General features: G+C 31.0%; 1 protein-coding gene across 7 annotated transcripts in view; it reads right to left on the bottom strand.

Moving 5' to 3' along the window:
* Positions 1–9,767, bottom strand: part of nolo (ADAMTS-like no long nerve cord) — a 281,142-nt gene extending 271,375 nt beyond the window's left edge. For all 7 annotated transcript variants that reach the window (XM_085191633.1, XM_085191640.1, XM_085191636.1 and 4 more), the window contains exon 1: positions 9,512–9,767. The gene's annotated coding sequence lies outside the window, so the exon portion shown is untranslated. The remainder of the gene's footprint in view (positions 1–9,511) is intronic.
* Between the last annotated feature and the right edge of the window lie 7,371 nt (positions 9,768–17,138).

The raw sequence follows: 17,138 nt of genomic DNA, 5'->3' as shown, positions 1-17,138 counted from the left end.
TAAAAAATAGAAAAAAAGAGTTTCTTAAAACTACGTACTATGCTAAACACACAAAGCTAAAAACCAACCCACTTCTACTTTCACACCTAGTCAAATACAAAATTCCAGTACATTTTCCCACTTTCCGCGTCTAAATAGCACACCGCAACCTGCACCCAGCCAATGCGAGTACCCCCCTACGCCACTCACATGTATAATGACACATTCCGGGCGATGCTAGTACGAGTACTACTGTCTAGGTCTAGATAAGGAAAGTAATAAATCTTTTTGTTACGTCAAAATATTAGATACTATATGTTTTACTGTGACTGAAAATAAACTCAATTATTATTAGCTTTGTTTCAACATACGGAACCTACGGTTACATCGTAACTTTTTTTTCTCTTATTGTTGTAAACTTAAAAGTAAAAGTAAAAATACAAAATGTAATATTAGATAATATTTTATATATAAAAATAAGCAATTAATTAGACTATATTCTCACAAAGAGAAATTCAAGGTCTATCAAAATAGAGGTAATGATGTCACTATCAAGTCCCGAACAACGGTAATGACATACACTTTAAATAATTAACCTATTTTTTATTATCCGCTGGGTTTTTTAGAGAACAATTGGTAATAAGTGGCAGAACTTAACGAACGAGTGGCAGAACTTAACTTAACGTATATCAATTTCAACAGGCGTAAGTTGAAATCCCAAAAATCTAAAGAAAAAAACATTCAAATATTATATAAATGTTTTAAGATATTTCCCGTTTTGTACAAATGAACTCTACAATTAATTTAAATTAATAAAATGTAATAATCAAAAGTATTTACAAATAAAGAAAAACACTAGAGTCTATAATGAATCAAAATATGTCCACAGCTCAACAAACCCAGCGCGCTTTATAAAGCTGTTCAGCTCGGAGCGACGGTAATGACACATAGTCGTAATTATCATGCCTCTTGTTACATCTCTATGTAACACTAGTATTAGTATTTTCCACGCTATAGTGATTATATTCAATTATTTTAATTTTTCCGCTCTGGTAGATGAATCACCCTACTACAATCGGAATACAACATGAGGCTCAAATATTTCTTTAGTAATTGTAATATTCTAACCATTTTGAAGATTTTGCGGAACTCAACGTCGCATTTTGTTCGTAAATATGTTCTAAGCCTAAACCAACGAGCTTTATAAAGCTATTTTGCTCGGAGCGACGGTAATGAGACATAGTCATGATTATCATGCCTCTTGTTATATTTTTGTGAAATTATCCTGTATATACTAGTTGTATACAACTATAGAGTATAGTTTCTTTAATAAACAAGCTGCTAAACTGTGTTGTGACGGTAAACGCCGCATAACTGTCTCAAAAAAATGTTTATTCTTTAAAACGAAAACTATTATAAATTAATTCATTTCAAATGGAAATCGAACCCGCAACTGTCGCGTTTACAGTCAGACGGTATCTCATTGGAATTTAAGTAATATTATTTTATGTATTCAGAACGCAAATCCACAGACATAAATATGTCATGTATATTATATTAAGTATGATAAAATAATCGGCCGCCGCTTAGACTATCTCACGCACAGACTTCGATTTATGCAAAAATAAACTACGTCTTTTAATATTTAAATAAATGAGTATTCGTAGAATCGTCTTGCGTCTAGTAATTTGGATGTATGGATGTACCTAAGAATATACGCAATGGTAGTGGATTCAAATCTACACTATAAAGTAATTATACATATACAAATTAGCAGAGACCCAAACGTGCATTTATCCGCTTAAACTTGTTGTTATATTAAAACCAAATTATACAAAATCTTTACATAAATTTTAAAGTATATATTATTGTGATATATAAGCTTTATTACTGTAAAGCTTAATTTAAATCCGTTCAGAAGTTATGACGTGAATGTGGAACAAACATCCATACTCACATTTATATTATTTATAATATTAGTATAGTTCTATATAAACAAACCGAGAAAATTAAATAGAAATTAATTGTTAATTCAATTATTTTAATCGCGTGTAGCCATCGTGTACTAGCGGCGTCGAGATAATCTCTCTTACATATTGATTCACTGCCTATTATATGATAACAATATTGCTATAACTTTTCATATGAACTTTAATAAAATAAAAATAAATAATAAGAGGTCAGTCGTGGCGCAGGGGCACAAGCGTGTTTGCTTTAGAAGCGATAGGTTGTAGGTTCGATTTCCACTCGAGGAATGAAATATAATTCAGATTTTCGTTTCTTCACTCCGATGTCGAGGAAAAGCGCGGCGTTGGATTCCGTCACTACACACGCAATGCTTCGTAAATCGAGTGGAAAGTGCCTACCCTGCTATGTGCAGGATACAGCGTGAAGCTGTATAAAAAGACGCACCTCAAATCGGTATCCAAAATAATACATATATACAATAATAAAAGCCTATACCAGAGTACCAAAACGGAAAATATCTTTAAAATCAACAAACTTTAGTATTGAATCCCTACACCGTACACGTAGGCACACACAGAGTACGCACCGCACATGTAAGAGATAATCACGGTAAGCTTTGATTTACGGTATTTGATTCGATATCCCGAGGCCTTTACATGTGATGATGGGGCAAATACGCAAATTACAAACACACAGACTAATATATATTAGGATTTAGTCTTTAGCATATATACGTATTTGGATTACGTTGCTATGATAAAAAGAAATTGCGCTTGTACAAATGGTGTGTTTAATTTGTTTTGACCAGTTTTATTTTGTGTGTATTTATGGTATGTATTTTGTTTTTCACGCTCTATGGCGAACCAGAAGAACCAAGAGTTAAGTCTGTTCTGTATCCCACACATAGACAGAATGAACTTGGGAAAATAGTACCTATTTAAACACCCCATTTCTTCAAGACACTTCCGTTTCTCATTTTCCACCGAATTCTGGCAGAACTCAACGTTTTGTACCAGGGACTTCGATCATGGTTTTTATAATTCATCATTTCACTTAAACAGCCTAGCCGTGTCAACACAAGTCTAACAAACCTAAAGAAAGGTTAAAATTTAATTGTATCTCACAAAAGGCATTCAAACTGATGTCCATATTCGAACCCATTGTAGCGATTGATATACACACGTACCTACGTAGACGCGAGTGAATGAAGTTGTCACGTGTAAGAAGAATAGCGTTTCCTGAGATAAAGTGTAAGTAAGTCAGGTCGTAACAATGTATTGAATGTTATTATGCGAAAGTTCTTTTTTTTATGAAAAGCTTTTTTGTCTATTTTTTTCTATAGAGCTCATATTTTTTAAATTCATCATCGTCACAGCCGTTTTTACGCCCACTGTTGGATGTAGATCTCCCTCAAGAATCTCTACAGCGATTGGTCCCAACCCTTACTCTAGCTAACTTTTTTAAGCTTTAGGTCGTATCCCGCATTTAGCAGGATAGGTAGAGGAAACTTAATATTAAGACAATGCGCTTCCCACTAACCACCTAATTATATAGACAAACAGATTGCGTGTTAAGTCATGGAATTAAACGCCACGGTAAGTTTTGTTAACAGAGCGAATAAATTAAAATAATTCATACTCACCCGAGAGGAAATCGAACCCACAACCGTCCCATTTACAGTCAACCTCACCAAATAACTAAAGCTTTTATATACACAAAACTTGTCTTAACCTTACATTTAAATTGATAATTAAGTTAAATGGAAATTTAAAACCTCAGTAACTTATTCTGAAGTTAGGTATTCTCAACAACTACAGAAATCTAATTATATATTTATAAATAAAACCTCTTTTCGTAGTTAATGCTGTCTTTGTACCTCATTTGAAGTTAACTCAGATTTTCTGATGTTTTTATCTCGAAAAGATTCTTTTAGAAAGAAAATATTCTTTTAGATTTCTCTAAGTCTCTTAGTTAGGTTTTTTATTAAGCTTCATACTTTACCTCACACAATAGGGTAGGCAAATATAATTTAGTGTTAAAACAATCTGTTCCTTACTTTCCGCCCAATATCTTAAGACATTTTTTTGAGATATTGCGTGTAGAGCGACAGAACAGAGCTAGTATTAGGTACATATCATTAAAATAAAACATTTTCTTTTTTATTTATTTATCAAAAACAATTCCATATCCATAAACCATCACAACTAATATACTAAGTGCAATTAATTGATTATAAGTTAGATTTCCATTTGGAAAAATAATTATTTTAATTAAATTACTTTTAATTAAATTAATAGTTTAATATTTCCAGCTTCACCATGAGGTCCGCCACTCTACACGCATTGCCTCAAAAATTCACCGGAAAGTGGCGAACGGAAGATGATCTCTGAATGAAGAACGGAGCGTCTTAACACTAGGTTCGCGAGTTCCTTCTGCCGCCCTTCTATGTGCGGGGTACAGCGTAAAACTAAAAAATAATTACTTATGCAAAGATTTTGTATAAAAAACGGCGGTGTTGAGTTCCGCCGCGGTTAATACGCAGCTTCTCAAGATAAAGAGTGACACCGCGAGAACCCTTCGAAACTATGACATTGAAATAATTACTAAAAGTATACCCTTCATTCATATTTGTTTTAATTATACACGAAGTAAAACTTTTCATATTACTCTGTATTAATTTGCTACGAACATTATTTGCATATAAAATTTCAAATAGCTGTAACTAACTGTCGTTAGCATATTGAATAATTAGTTTATTTTAGTTTGTATATACAGAAAGCCAAGGTTATATTTGAATTTATAGTAATATAAAAGTGAAAAGTTTTTTTATATTAACTATATATATTTTCTTAGAAAAAAAATTTTACATCACAGCGAAAACAGTAATTTTCTTTCTTCAATGTGGAATATCACTTACAGCCGTTCTCCACTAATGTACTATCCAAAATTTATACAAATCTTTTTAACTTCACGCTGTAACGCACATACTAGGATAGACAGAGGGAACCTGGGAACCTAGTGTTAAGGCACTCCGTTCCCATTAAGATACTCTGTCTTTGTCCCCTTCCTCCGAAATAATGGAGTGGCGGAACTCACTGTCGCGCTTTCCTTCGTTACCAGAACGAGAAAATGAAAATATTAAGTACTTCATTTCCTCGAGTGGAAATAAAACCCACAACCTGTCACTTACAGACGAACGCTGGTGTCCCTGCGCCACGGCTTCTAATTCTTCAGCTTTTAAGCTATATTATTAGTGTAGAGTAAAGATTTCCACTTCTTCTTTTCTTCTTCGTCGTCAGCGCTTGGAAAATTCAGATTATATTTTGCCAAAATTCCCACTACTAATATTATAGTAATTATTACGTTACATATATTAGTAAGTATCGTGTGATTATTTTCATATGTTCAATTAACCTCTGGCCGACTGCCACGGATTAACTGAATGAATTGTTTAGCGCTTTGTTATTTTGAGAGCATCGATTAAATACCTCGCTATTTATAGATATATGCATAGGTGATATGCATGCGAATTTTATATCAATTGAATATAAAAATATAAAAAAACTGAGGCCATATGCTATATAATAGACCCCCCCCCACGACATACCTCAGCTCCCCAAACAAAAAAGTATTTTTAATTAAAGAAAACAAATCGTATAATTAAATATATACTCATATTATACTTAGTTGTTGTAAAATAAAAGATATCTAACTAAAAATGTATAACTATTTCTTAATTACAGTCTGAAATAAAGTTTAATAATATAACCTCATTAAATATACGACATATGTCATTTACCACGGTTAGCTATAAAATTTTGGTAGTATATGAAAAGTTTATTATGTTAAAGTAGTTATATATCTATACTTCTATACTAATATTATTTACCAGGTTGTATTTTTTCAAATTGAGAAAATATTATTGTGTTATTAGTTCTTTTGTAGAGGCGTATCAAAGGTAATCTCTATCTACATAAATGATAATATATAATTTTATATACATAAATAAATTTATATAAAATTATATCAACATGATTAAAAGTAATTTTTAAAACAAATAAGAGAATTTTGTAGGCAGAACGAACCTACACAACTCAAGTGCTACGACGAGTGGCGCTTTACTCTGTTACCAGAGTCGAAAGTGTAGAAATTGAACCCACTACCGTCTTGTACAAGTGTTTTGCCGCTGCACCACGACCGCCTCGTTAACAATAGTAAATCAGAAATAGCGTCGTTAATAAGAGAAATATAATAATTTCCCCCAAAATAGGAGCACTTACGATAACCAGAGAATACGTTGCATTAGAGGTGATATGATTTTACGAATGTTTAGGACATGCATATTTTCATTTTTTTTTACTTAATATTAATATATTTTGCGATTGTATGTAATCATTTTATACACATGGCAATTAACTGCAAGTATAAATTAGTAATACTTTTCATTGAATAAATTTGTAATATACGACTAAATAATATAAATTTCTGTTTCCCGGTTTATTTATTTATTTGTACTTTTGTAACGGTTCATGTGGGTTAGCAACATTACATAAGACATTTTTATTTTAATTATATATTTTTTATTTTTATTTAATTGGATGCAGTATTTATTATTAGTATTTTTTTTATCTGTGTAGATAAAATATTATTACTTTTGAAACAGCGGAATTAAAAAAAATTGTATAATATATCTTTTAGTTACTTTGGATATATAAATAAGTTTTTCTATCCCAGAATGCTCAATAGTTTGGTAACACGAGCACAGACTAATATTTAATTAAGCGAGCAAATTTATCATAAGCGGCCATCTTATCGGCGGAGGCCTTTTCTTACTGAATATGTATTTTCTTCTTGCAAAGACAAGATTAACTTTTTGTTTAGAACCTATTTCTGATATAAGACAGATATACATATGTATATAAGTGAATTGAATTGAATTCTTGGTATATGGCGTTTCGAGGTATATAAATGTGTAACGTCATTGTAATGTCGTGAGTCAAGTGTCAATATAAGTAGGCTGTAAATTCGATTCTTACTCGGGATAATGATTATTATAAAAAAATTCAATTCAATTATCTAATCTAATCTAATAAGAAAAAGCGCGGTGTTATGTTACATTTCTGTTGAATATAATTCATTTCGTTTAATTTATAGTTTTACTATATATATACGATATATAAAAAGTTAAAAAGAATATATAAAAAAGTAAATATTTTTTATAAAATGTATTAAAAAGTTAAATATATAAAAAGGCTCGAATTATACAAAATTAGTTATATACCTATATACTATAGCACTCATATTCGTGAATGACATTCAACCGGACGTTAATGTACGTATCGTTACATTTAAATGGAAATCAATATGGACTGAGTGTAAGGCTATTAAATGTTTCATTAGTTTAAGTTGCTGGTGGTCTTTCATATTTTTATTATGATATGTAAAGTGATGCTAGTGTAGTGATATGGTATTTAGTTTTCTAGTTTTTAGAAATTTTTAGAGTTCCGTACCTCAAAAAGCCTGTAAAGACGATTTCAAGCTAAAATTAATATATTCAAATCTATGGTGCCTTGGAAGACAGAAGAATCAAACTTCTAAGTCAATGCAATCATAACATACGAATATTTGTACATCGTCATTTTGCTGTATTTTGTATGTAAATAAATTTATTTTTATGTGTCCAGTACTTGTTTAGCGTAATAACAACTGAAGTGAACGACTTATAATTATCATGCTACGGCACTTGACTTTGAATATTAATTACATTATATGACTATATCAATATTATATTCAGATTTTCATTCATTTGCTTCGAAATTTTATTTAGTTTCACATTTTTTTCTCTGCAGGCTATACAATGACACACTACTGTTAAGGCACTCCGTTTCCTAATTTGAAACTTTGTGTGTAAAGCGGAGAAATTAAAATAATTTAAATTGATTATTAATAATAATTTGAATTATTTAGATTGAACCCACGACCATCGCAGTGTCCATGAATATATCATTGCGCCACGATGAACTTTTTTTTAAAATTGTGTATTCACTTAAACTCTTAATTTTCATAAAGCATTTTCTTATAAATAGAAAAGGTTTCTAAAGTAATTATGATTACGCTTTAAAAATATATTTTTGTAGAGCGCTTATTATTTAGTTACCCATATCAAATACAGTCTGTTGAAAACAAATGTCCATTGTAAAAGATCAGTTTTAGGCTATATTCGGCTAGACTAAAAGTTTTATATTTCAGTAAATAGATTTATCTGTAATAATATATGTAAAATAAGTTCTTACAGATATATTGAAAATATAAATTTTCAGTTTATATTATGTAGATATGACGAGGCTTAATGCAGCAGCACAATTGTGAGTTCGATTCCCACTCAAAAGAATGAAATATTTCATAAAATGTTAATTTCCGCGCTTCCAGGCAAAGTACAGCGTTGAATTCCGCCACTCAACACGAGATTTGGATGGAAAGTAAGTCTTAATCGGAACAGAGTGTATTAACTCTAGGTTCTCAGGTTGCCTTTGCCCATCCTACTACATAGAAAAAATAGCGTAAAGCTAAAAAAATATTAAAGCTTTCATTTTATATTATAAATTAAACTCAATAACAAAATTAAGTAAATATTTAAATTTATAAAATAAAACTATTGTTTGAAAGAAAATTTTATAAAAGTAAAGTACGCGCTAGTAAAAATTTTTAAACTCATTCTTATACAAGTTCATTTTCATTAAAAGTTCTACTACTAACTTTATTATTATCTATAATATTAAAATAATATATACTTTTCTTATAAATTTTTAGTAATTCCAATTTTTAAAGAAACCGTTCTTAATTTATAAACGTCTCTATAGTATATTAGAAAAAAATTAATGAAACTGTTCAATGTTAGATTATAATCATTATTTTGATATTTTATTTCTAAAAGTGGATTTTTCAAAATTATAACGGGAGCATTTTTACGGAATAGAAAGAATCCAAATTTTCCATTTTACGTTTTAAACAAAATTACGAGCCACGACTAGTAAAGAAAATATAATTAAAATGTTTCTCGTTAAGACTCTACCACGAAATATTTGGAAAGGAAAACGCCGCAAACCTGGGAAGACTGAGAAAATATTTAACAAGGTTTTGTATTTTGCTCTCATTTTTTACGCAAATTTTTTCAATCAACCTCTGAGTCTATTATAAATTTAATAAAGTGCGATGTTTCACATTTAATAATATAACGATGTACGAATTTATAATTTATAAATTTGAATAAGCAATTCTTATAATATATTTCGTTTACTTTTTATATAATAAGTAATATAAGCTAAGGCTATATTCTAAATACCATTAATATTAAACGTACAAATAAAATATTTTTTTTAGCTCTAGAAAATATGAAATATGCACCCATATTTAATATTTTCTAAGCCTAAAAATAATGTTAAAAGTAACTACAATCTTAATAATAATTACTAAATTTCTCATTTTAACAAGTGATACATAATTTTATATTTTTTTATAATAATGGTTCCATTATAAAAATCGTATAATAAAAAAAATCACCCACCTTTCGTATCCAAAAACACAAAATCCTATTAAAACCACAAAAACACAATCTCATCCAAATCACTATTAAACGTAACACAAACACTTCACGACTAAAATGTAGAGTAAAGAAATACCAAAAAAAATCTTTTAAAAGTCACTTTAATTTATTTTTTGAAGAAAATATCAATTTTCCTAATTAATTTTAGTTAAACGTAAGCGAACGTACGTAAAACGTGAATGTTACAGGCGATAGAGCCACGTCCGCCCCCGACGACGTCTAACGGCCGATTGCTTTGCGCATGGTACTTACTATAGAAATGACATACGTCGCAATGCGTTATCTCTACTTATATAAAATTCAAAAATTTTGTTCGTGTATTAAAGTTGTATGATTTAATTTGGTCTTGAAGCTTTTTTTATATATTTTTTTTCTTTTATTAATTTTTTTATATAGGTAAAGCTTAAGATGAATTTAAAGACGTTTACAATCATAGAGTAAGGAAATTATTTTTATAGTTTATTTTTATTATTGCTTTTTTGTGATGTGACTGGAAAAACGAAAGGTTGTGGGTTCGATTCCCAACAGAGGAAATGAATGTTTTCATATTTTCTTTTTCTCGCTCTGGTAACGAGAAATATCATGGCGTTGGGTTCCATGACTTAACACTCAATGCCTCCAGAATTGGAGACTTGTGTGGTAAGTGGAGATACTCCCGACCCTACTAGGTAAGGGATACGGCGTGAAGCTATAAAATAAAAATAAACATAAGCCATTGAGGCCGTCTTATTGCAGTGGCACAAAGTATGACTGTCTGTGATGGTTGTGGATTCCGTTCTCATCCGAGGATATGAATTACTTTTAATTCCTCGCTCAGATAATAAAACAAAGCACGACGTTGAGCTCCGTCACCTAACACGTTGGCAAGGAAAAAGAACAATAATCGACAATTTATTTAAAGGAATATCCATGTTTACGTGTTAAATAATTTTACTATTAACATGTTTAGAAATAAACATCAGAATCTTAACCGTTAGAGGACATCGTCGTAGCGCAGTAGAACAGCATTTGACTGTAATTTGTATGGTGGTAGGTTCGACTTCCACTCGAGGGATTGAGCTTTTACTTTTTCATTCTATAAAAAAAACATGAAACATTAAATATTACACACCCATTGTTACTCATCAAATAATCGATCCTACTGTTAATACGTTTAAAAATAAACCCAATCTAAACGACGTAGGCGGCACCCTTCGCTCACGTTTAACTAAAGTGAGATTAATATCAACATATTTGATGAAATTCCGCCTTCCCCCGTGAAGCATAAAAATCCTGTTATAACAAACTTTCCAGGCATTATGTTCCCCAACTCGCAAACCCACCGGTATTAACATTATAACATTTATTGTGAAAAAATTCTAGTAAATTTATTGATATGTACTTATATAGGTACTCGTATCTGACAGTAAAAACGATAGTAGTAGATTCGATTCCATTTCTGGGAATGTATTAGTTTAATTTCCTATGATAACAATTGAATTCCGTCACAAAAAAACACTATGTCTTGAAAACAGGACGGAACTTGGAAATCGGAATATTTTCACATGACATTACCTCGGTCTACCATGCTATAGCATGGTGCATATATGCTAACTCAAAATATTAGATTTAAGGTGACAAATATGATTTATTCCTTACTTTACACTTTCCACATTTCCACTCTGTTCCTTACTTTCCACATAATTATCGAGACATTGGATGTAGAGCGGCGAAAATCAACTCCGCTGTTTGTCTTCTTACTACAATTTTATTACCTCAAGGAACAATCGAACTTATAATAACAAACAGCACTCTATGCTGCTGCACCCCGACGGCGTCAGTTAAGTAAGTAAATACATGCAATATTGAAATGAAGAAGATATTAAACCTATCCAGTTTTATACAGGACCAGTTTAGATTATAAATTTTAAATGTTATCTCTTCAATTTGTTTGAATCGTGTTGTTCACAAGTAATAAGGATTTGCAATTAATATAACCATCCTGTATATGTAAATATTGGTTGTTTAATATTCATTCGTATTATTCATATGTAGAAGCTACGATATTATGATTTTCCATAAAGCGTATGAAGCTAGAGGCGGGAGGCTTACTGTGAGCGATGATTGTGGATTCGTTTCCCATTTGGGGTAATTATCGTATTATTTTCATTGCTTTGTTCAGGTCCCGCCACTCAACATGCAATGTTTGAATATTAAACTGAAACTAGAGAACGGAGTATCATATTACTAGGTTTCCTTTGCCTTTCCTGCTATATGCGAGAGACAGCGTGAAGCTATTTAATGTAATTTTAAATAAAAAAACATACATGGGTCATAATCAGAAAAGTGGACATTTTCGAATTCATAACGTAACTGATAAGTAACAACACTGATAATGTTTGTTACGAAACTGATGTCATAAGGCATTATACACAACAAAATAAGAATATTATATCAATAAAACCATTGTTGTTTTTATTTAATGAGAAACAAATTAAAATTTTAAAGATTCAATCGTTGATTTAACAGATTATAAATGTAAGAAAACAACAAAGTGACAATATTAACAATATAATAATGCTAGTTCGTAACGTAATAAACTTATATTTTTAAAGATCACAAAGTTAATGATAAAATTAAATCCACTTTAAAATATATCAAAATTTGAGTTGTTATCACTGGAATTAAGTTTAATTCTTTGTAAGTGTTTATTCCGCATATCTTCATATTTAATAGGATTGGTCTGTTTCAGACGTTCTCTATATATTTTATGTGTTTCAGCATTTGACATAGGAGCCATGACGCTTACTGAAAATACAAAAATATTTATCAATAGGTATTTAATAATATTTTATGTTTATTGTTTAGATCTTTAACAACGCTAGTACAGAACGTTTTTGTTTTTAAATAAAAGCCTCACCCGCTTGACCTACGTATTTATTAATTCACTATCTCCAGAGAAAAAAATAGTAATTACAAAATCACAACTAATTTAAGGAAGAATAAAAAAATGTTTTTAAGTAAATCGGTTAAGCCGTTTCTAAGATAAGCGTGCACAAACACATTAGACAAACAAGCAAACAGGCAAAAAGCTTAAAAATCATTATTTTTAGTTACTTTACGTCATCAAAAGTCACCAATTATTTTTTTCATATGCCAGCAATTTTTTTTTATATACATATCTTCCGATGGTAACGTAATTGTGAACTAGGCTTCATATTTTCTCAGTTTCGTTACGTAACGAAATGTAACAAAATTGAGAATGAAGTCTGAGAAATTCTAACCTTTTTAAATATTTGCTCATGAGCCACGTGTTGCATGTGCAAGCACTGAAGTTCTTTTTTGAGATTTTGTAAAAAGAAGCAAATAACATAAACAAGAAAACGAAATTATAGAATACTTACCAAAATAAAAGCCGTTTATAACCCTGAGATGTAATTTCACGCATTCCCTCTAAAACATTTGAACCCCTCTACTGCTGCGAGAACATTACTGGTTGTAGCTACGACAGCATTGACTTTTACAATAATGGTGCCGCAATAAAAACTAATATTAAATACCATTCAAAATATTTGCGTTCATATTTTAATTGTACGTTACTAGCCCTGAGTAACAAAAAAACAATATTTTGGGACAAATTTACTTAATTCATATATATTATTTATTAAATAATGTATCAATAAAAGTAGTTCTATTTAATATTATGCATAAAGTAAAGTAACATAAACATATCTGAAATCAAATAAAACCATAAATATTCGTAACAAATCAATTTTTTAACAAGTAAAGTGGTGAATGGGACACGAAAAATTGTATGGAAGCATTTTGAAAAGTTTTTTGCAACTAACAAAAAATACTATTATTAGCCATAATACATTTAAAATATTACAAAAATCTTTAAGTTAATAAGTAAATTTATCTTAAATGGCAAAATATTTAAATTATCTTTAAAATTGTATTTTTAAAACGCATTCAAAGTAGCGGGACAAGAAAAGACACAAAATGTACACTTTTTCTGATTATGACCCACATATCTTTATAATAAATCGTTTGAATAGAATAAAACACAGCGAAAACCACGCCAAAACACCAGTTCAACCTAATCAAGTCCAACAAAAGCGTATACAAGTTACAAAAAAAGAAAATTACTCAATAATTTTTACATACAAATTACATTCGTCAATTCACTACATTCCTCCTTTTTATATTCTCCTACTAATTTCTCCCTTATTGCCACGCTGTGAATATTTCCCACTGGCGCTGTAGCTTTCGGTGATTTGCTCTTGTTTATTTATATAGGGTCGCCCTGTTTGGGCGTTACGGTTATGAAGAGGGATTTTTTTGTTAGACGTAATATTGGTAGACTTTTGTATGTTTACTTTAAGTATATTATTATATATTTTCCGTTTCGCCGTATCCTGCACATAGCAGTGTAGGGAACCTAGTGTTAAAACACTTCCGTTCCCCACTATTCGGTGAATTCTTGAGGCATTGCGTGAGTGGCTGAACTCAATGCAGCACTTTGATACACCAGAGCGAGGGAATATAGAAATGTAATCATAAGAATTGAAAATTTTAATTCCGTAATCTACACGAGCAATTCATATGACATTTCATATGTGAAATTTAATATCTTCTACCCAGAACAAAATATTCTTTAAACTCAAACATAAATTCAGTATTTATTCATAACATCGAAAAATCTGGCTTTAGTTCACATTTTATTTGAAAAAAAGTTGAAAAACAGTTCGTTCCATGGAAAACATTTTTCATTTTCATAATTTTAAAATTTTCGTTCCGTAAACCGGAAAGATGGCAGACGGCAGTTAGAATAATATAGTATGCAAAGCTTAAAATCATATACTGTTGTTTCTTTATTCGCTGTCGTATTCATTTTTACCGTCACCGTAGCGCTGATGCAAAGTGACCGTATTGTATCACGATACTTTTGAATTTACAAGGGAATTATAAAAATGTACTATATATTCTATATTCCACATATAAGAACAGTAGACGGAAACAACTTGGGAACAATGTGTCTTACCACTACCTTTCCTGACAAAGCGCAGCGTTGAGTTACGCTAATCGCACACGCATCGCCTTTAGACTTTGATAGAAAGTAGAGAACGGAAATGTCTTAATAGGAAAGGATACACTCCGTAACACTAGGTTCCCACGTTCCTTTTGACTACATACAGCCTATAAAGCGCAAAGCTACAAAAAAAACAAAACTTTTAAAAGACTGTACTAGAGTAGGAAATTAACAGTTTTACTTGTTCAGAGCGACCTAATTACAAATTACTTTATCCATTGTACCTGACAACGTAACTAGTTTTTGTAGAAACAAAAAAGGACTGGAGCTAAAATAAGTAATTCTACCTTACATTTAAAAGCTCATTTTGACCATGTTAATAATTATTTACTTTAGTTTAACTTTAAAAATACCTTTTACATTTTACTTTCTTGTTTTTATATTTCGAAGCATATTAAATTAGGTTCACGAAGTATCCCGCACATAGCAGCGTAGGCAGGGGGAACCTAGTGTTAAGACATTCCATTCTCCAAGCACACCCCATTTATCGAGACATTGTGTATTGAATGTCTGAATTTAACGCCGGGATCTATCTTGATGAAAGTGAAGAAGTAAAAGTAATTCTTGTCTAGGTATCGTGCCTACGCCCGTGGCATGTACAGCCAGATTCTGTTCCACTGCAGCACGAAGGCTTTTATGAATCTAATATAATAATAAAAAACTGGTGTACACTTTGAAGCAGCTTGGTAACTGAAGTCTTGACAGACTGACAGACGGACGCGTTGCTCTAGTTAGTAGGTCAAAGGTTAATAGGATAGTTCGATTTTCTATTTTAGAAATACAAAAAAAAGATAGTAGAAAAACTAAGTGTTGTTTCGTAATTAAGCTATATTGAAATAGTATAGAGTAGGTATATTGATTTGTAAATTCCACAAATGTTCCAAATATTCCATATATTTTAATTAGTTAAGTTATTCAAGGATCTCATATATAATTTTTGTCACAATCGCGAAGATTGGGCGGGGAGTGGCGAATGGAGTGTCTTAACACTAGGTTATCTCTGCTATATTCGGGATACATACAGCGTGAAGAAGAAAAAAAAAAACAAAAAAATATAAAATGGATATAATTTTAAATATGAGGCGTGTCTTAGGTCACAGGGGCACAAGCGTGCGACTGTAAACTTAACAGGTTATGGGTTCGATTCCCACTCGAAGAAATGAATATTTAACATTGTCGTTTTATCGCTCTGGTGACGAGGCGATGTTGAGTTGAAAAGTGGAGTACGCAAGTGTGCGGGATACAGCGTGAAGCAAAATATATATACATATTTAGATTTATCCAATTGAAACAAATATAAATATTTTTAATTATTTTCTTTAATAGAGAAGACAGAGAACTATTATTCAAATACAATGAAAATTCAATATAATTTTAATTTCATGCTATAAGCCCGTCTTATTGGACAGTATTCAATTAATATTTTGCTTTATTGGAAATTTTAAAAGGACTTTTTTGACTATTTTTAATTTTGTATTGTTCTATAGACCTGACAAAAAATAATAAGGAAAATTAATTTTAATTATGCAAAGTATTACCGCAAGGTGTCAACTGAGCTTTGTATTTGTGTGAGTATTCATATATAGTGTAGATGTAAAGTCTTGGACTAAACCGGTTTATACAGCTTTGTGACAACTCTTGTACTGAAAATAGACTCACATTTTTAAATTTTATTTTGGTGTTCGATTTATTAAAAGTGAAAGATAAAGTTAATAAAAGCACTATCACTGTATAAGAATAAAAATGTCTCGAGCACGTCACCAGAAGCATTGTGGAGCAAAACTGGACTGTAGGAAAGTCACGTAAAAGTAAGAGTAGCCTTCGGGTGGAATTACCGTAGAGCTTGGCACTCCGTTCTCTCTCTCGGGCGGCACATACGTGATGTTAAAAAAACAGAAAAAATATAAGTTCGTTTAGTTAAGTAAAGGAAATCAAAAAAGAAAATAACGAGTATATATACACAAAATCGTTAGCCTCCCCGTGCTTACAAAACCTAGAAAGCAATTACAATCAGGGTCCGTTAAAACAATCGTTGCGAGGAAGTTAATTTGTTTTTAATAAAATTTCAAATTATACGCCACTACGAGTACGCCGCGGTCGGCATTCAAATGAGGTTTTTTTTGTTATTGTCGTTATTGTTCCAACAATACTAAAGACTAAAGATTTTGTTCCACTAAAATTGTTAGTTTTTATAATATATTTTACATTTAAATTGGTAATTATTTTGCCGTAGGGGAACGGAGTGTCTTAACACTAGATTAGGACTGACGTGACATAGTGTAAACTTTAAAAAAGCCCAATTGCTTTATAATCATTTCATTGCATATTTTGACAACAAAACATAAAAGTTAAAACAATTCCATCACTTCTATTTAATTAGTTTTTTAGCTCCACGCGGTATCTTACATACAGCAGGCATAGAAGGGGAGCCACAGAGAACCTAGTATTAAGAAACTCCGTATCTCATTTTCCTGGAGACATTGTGTGTTTAGTGGCGGAATTCAACGCCACGCATTG

This window comes from Heliconius melpomene, chromosome 10 (genome assembly GCF_056956725.1).
Source record: "Heliconius melpomene rosina isolate 202511_hmr_F chromosome 10, ASM5695672v1, whole genome shotgun sequence".
NCBI lineage: Eukaryota > Metazoa > Arthropoda > Insecta > Lepidoptera > Nymphalidae > Heliconius > Heliconius melpomene.
The sequence above is the reverse complement of the archived record's forward strand: the minus strand, read 5'-3'. Positions and strand labels throughout refer to the sequence as shown.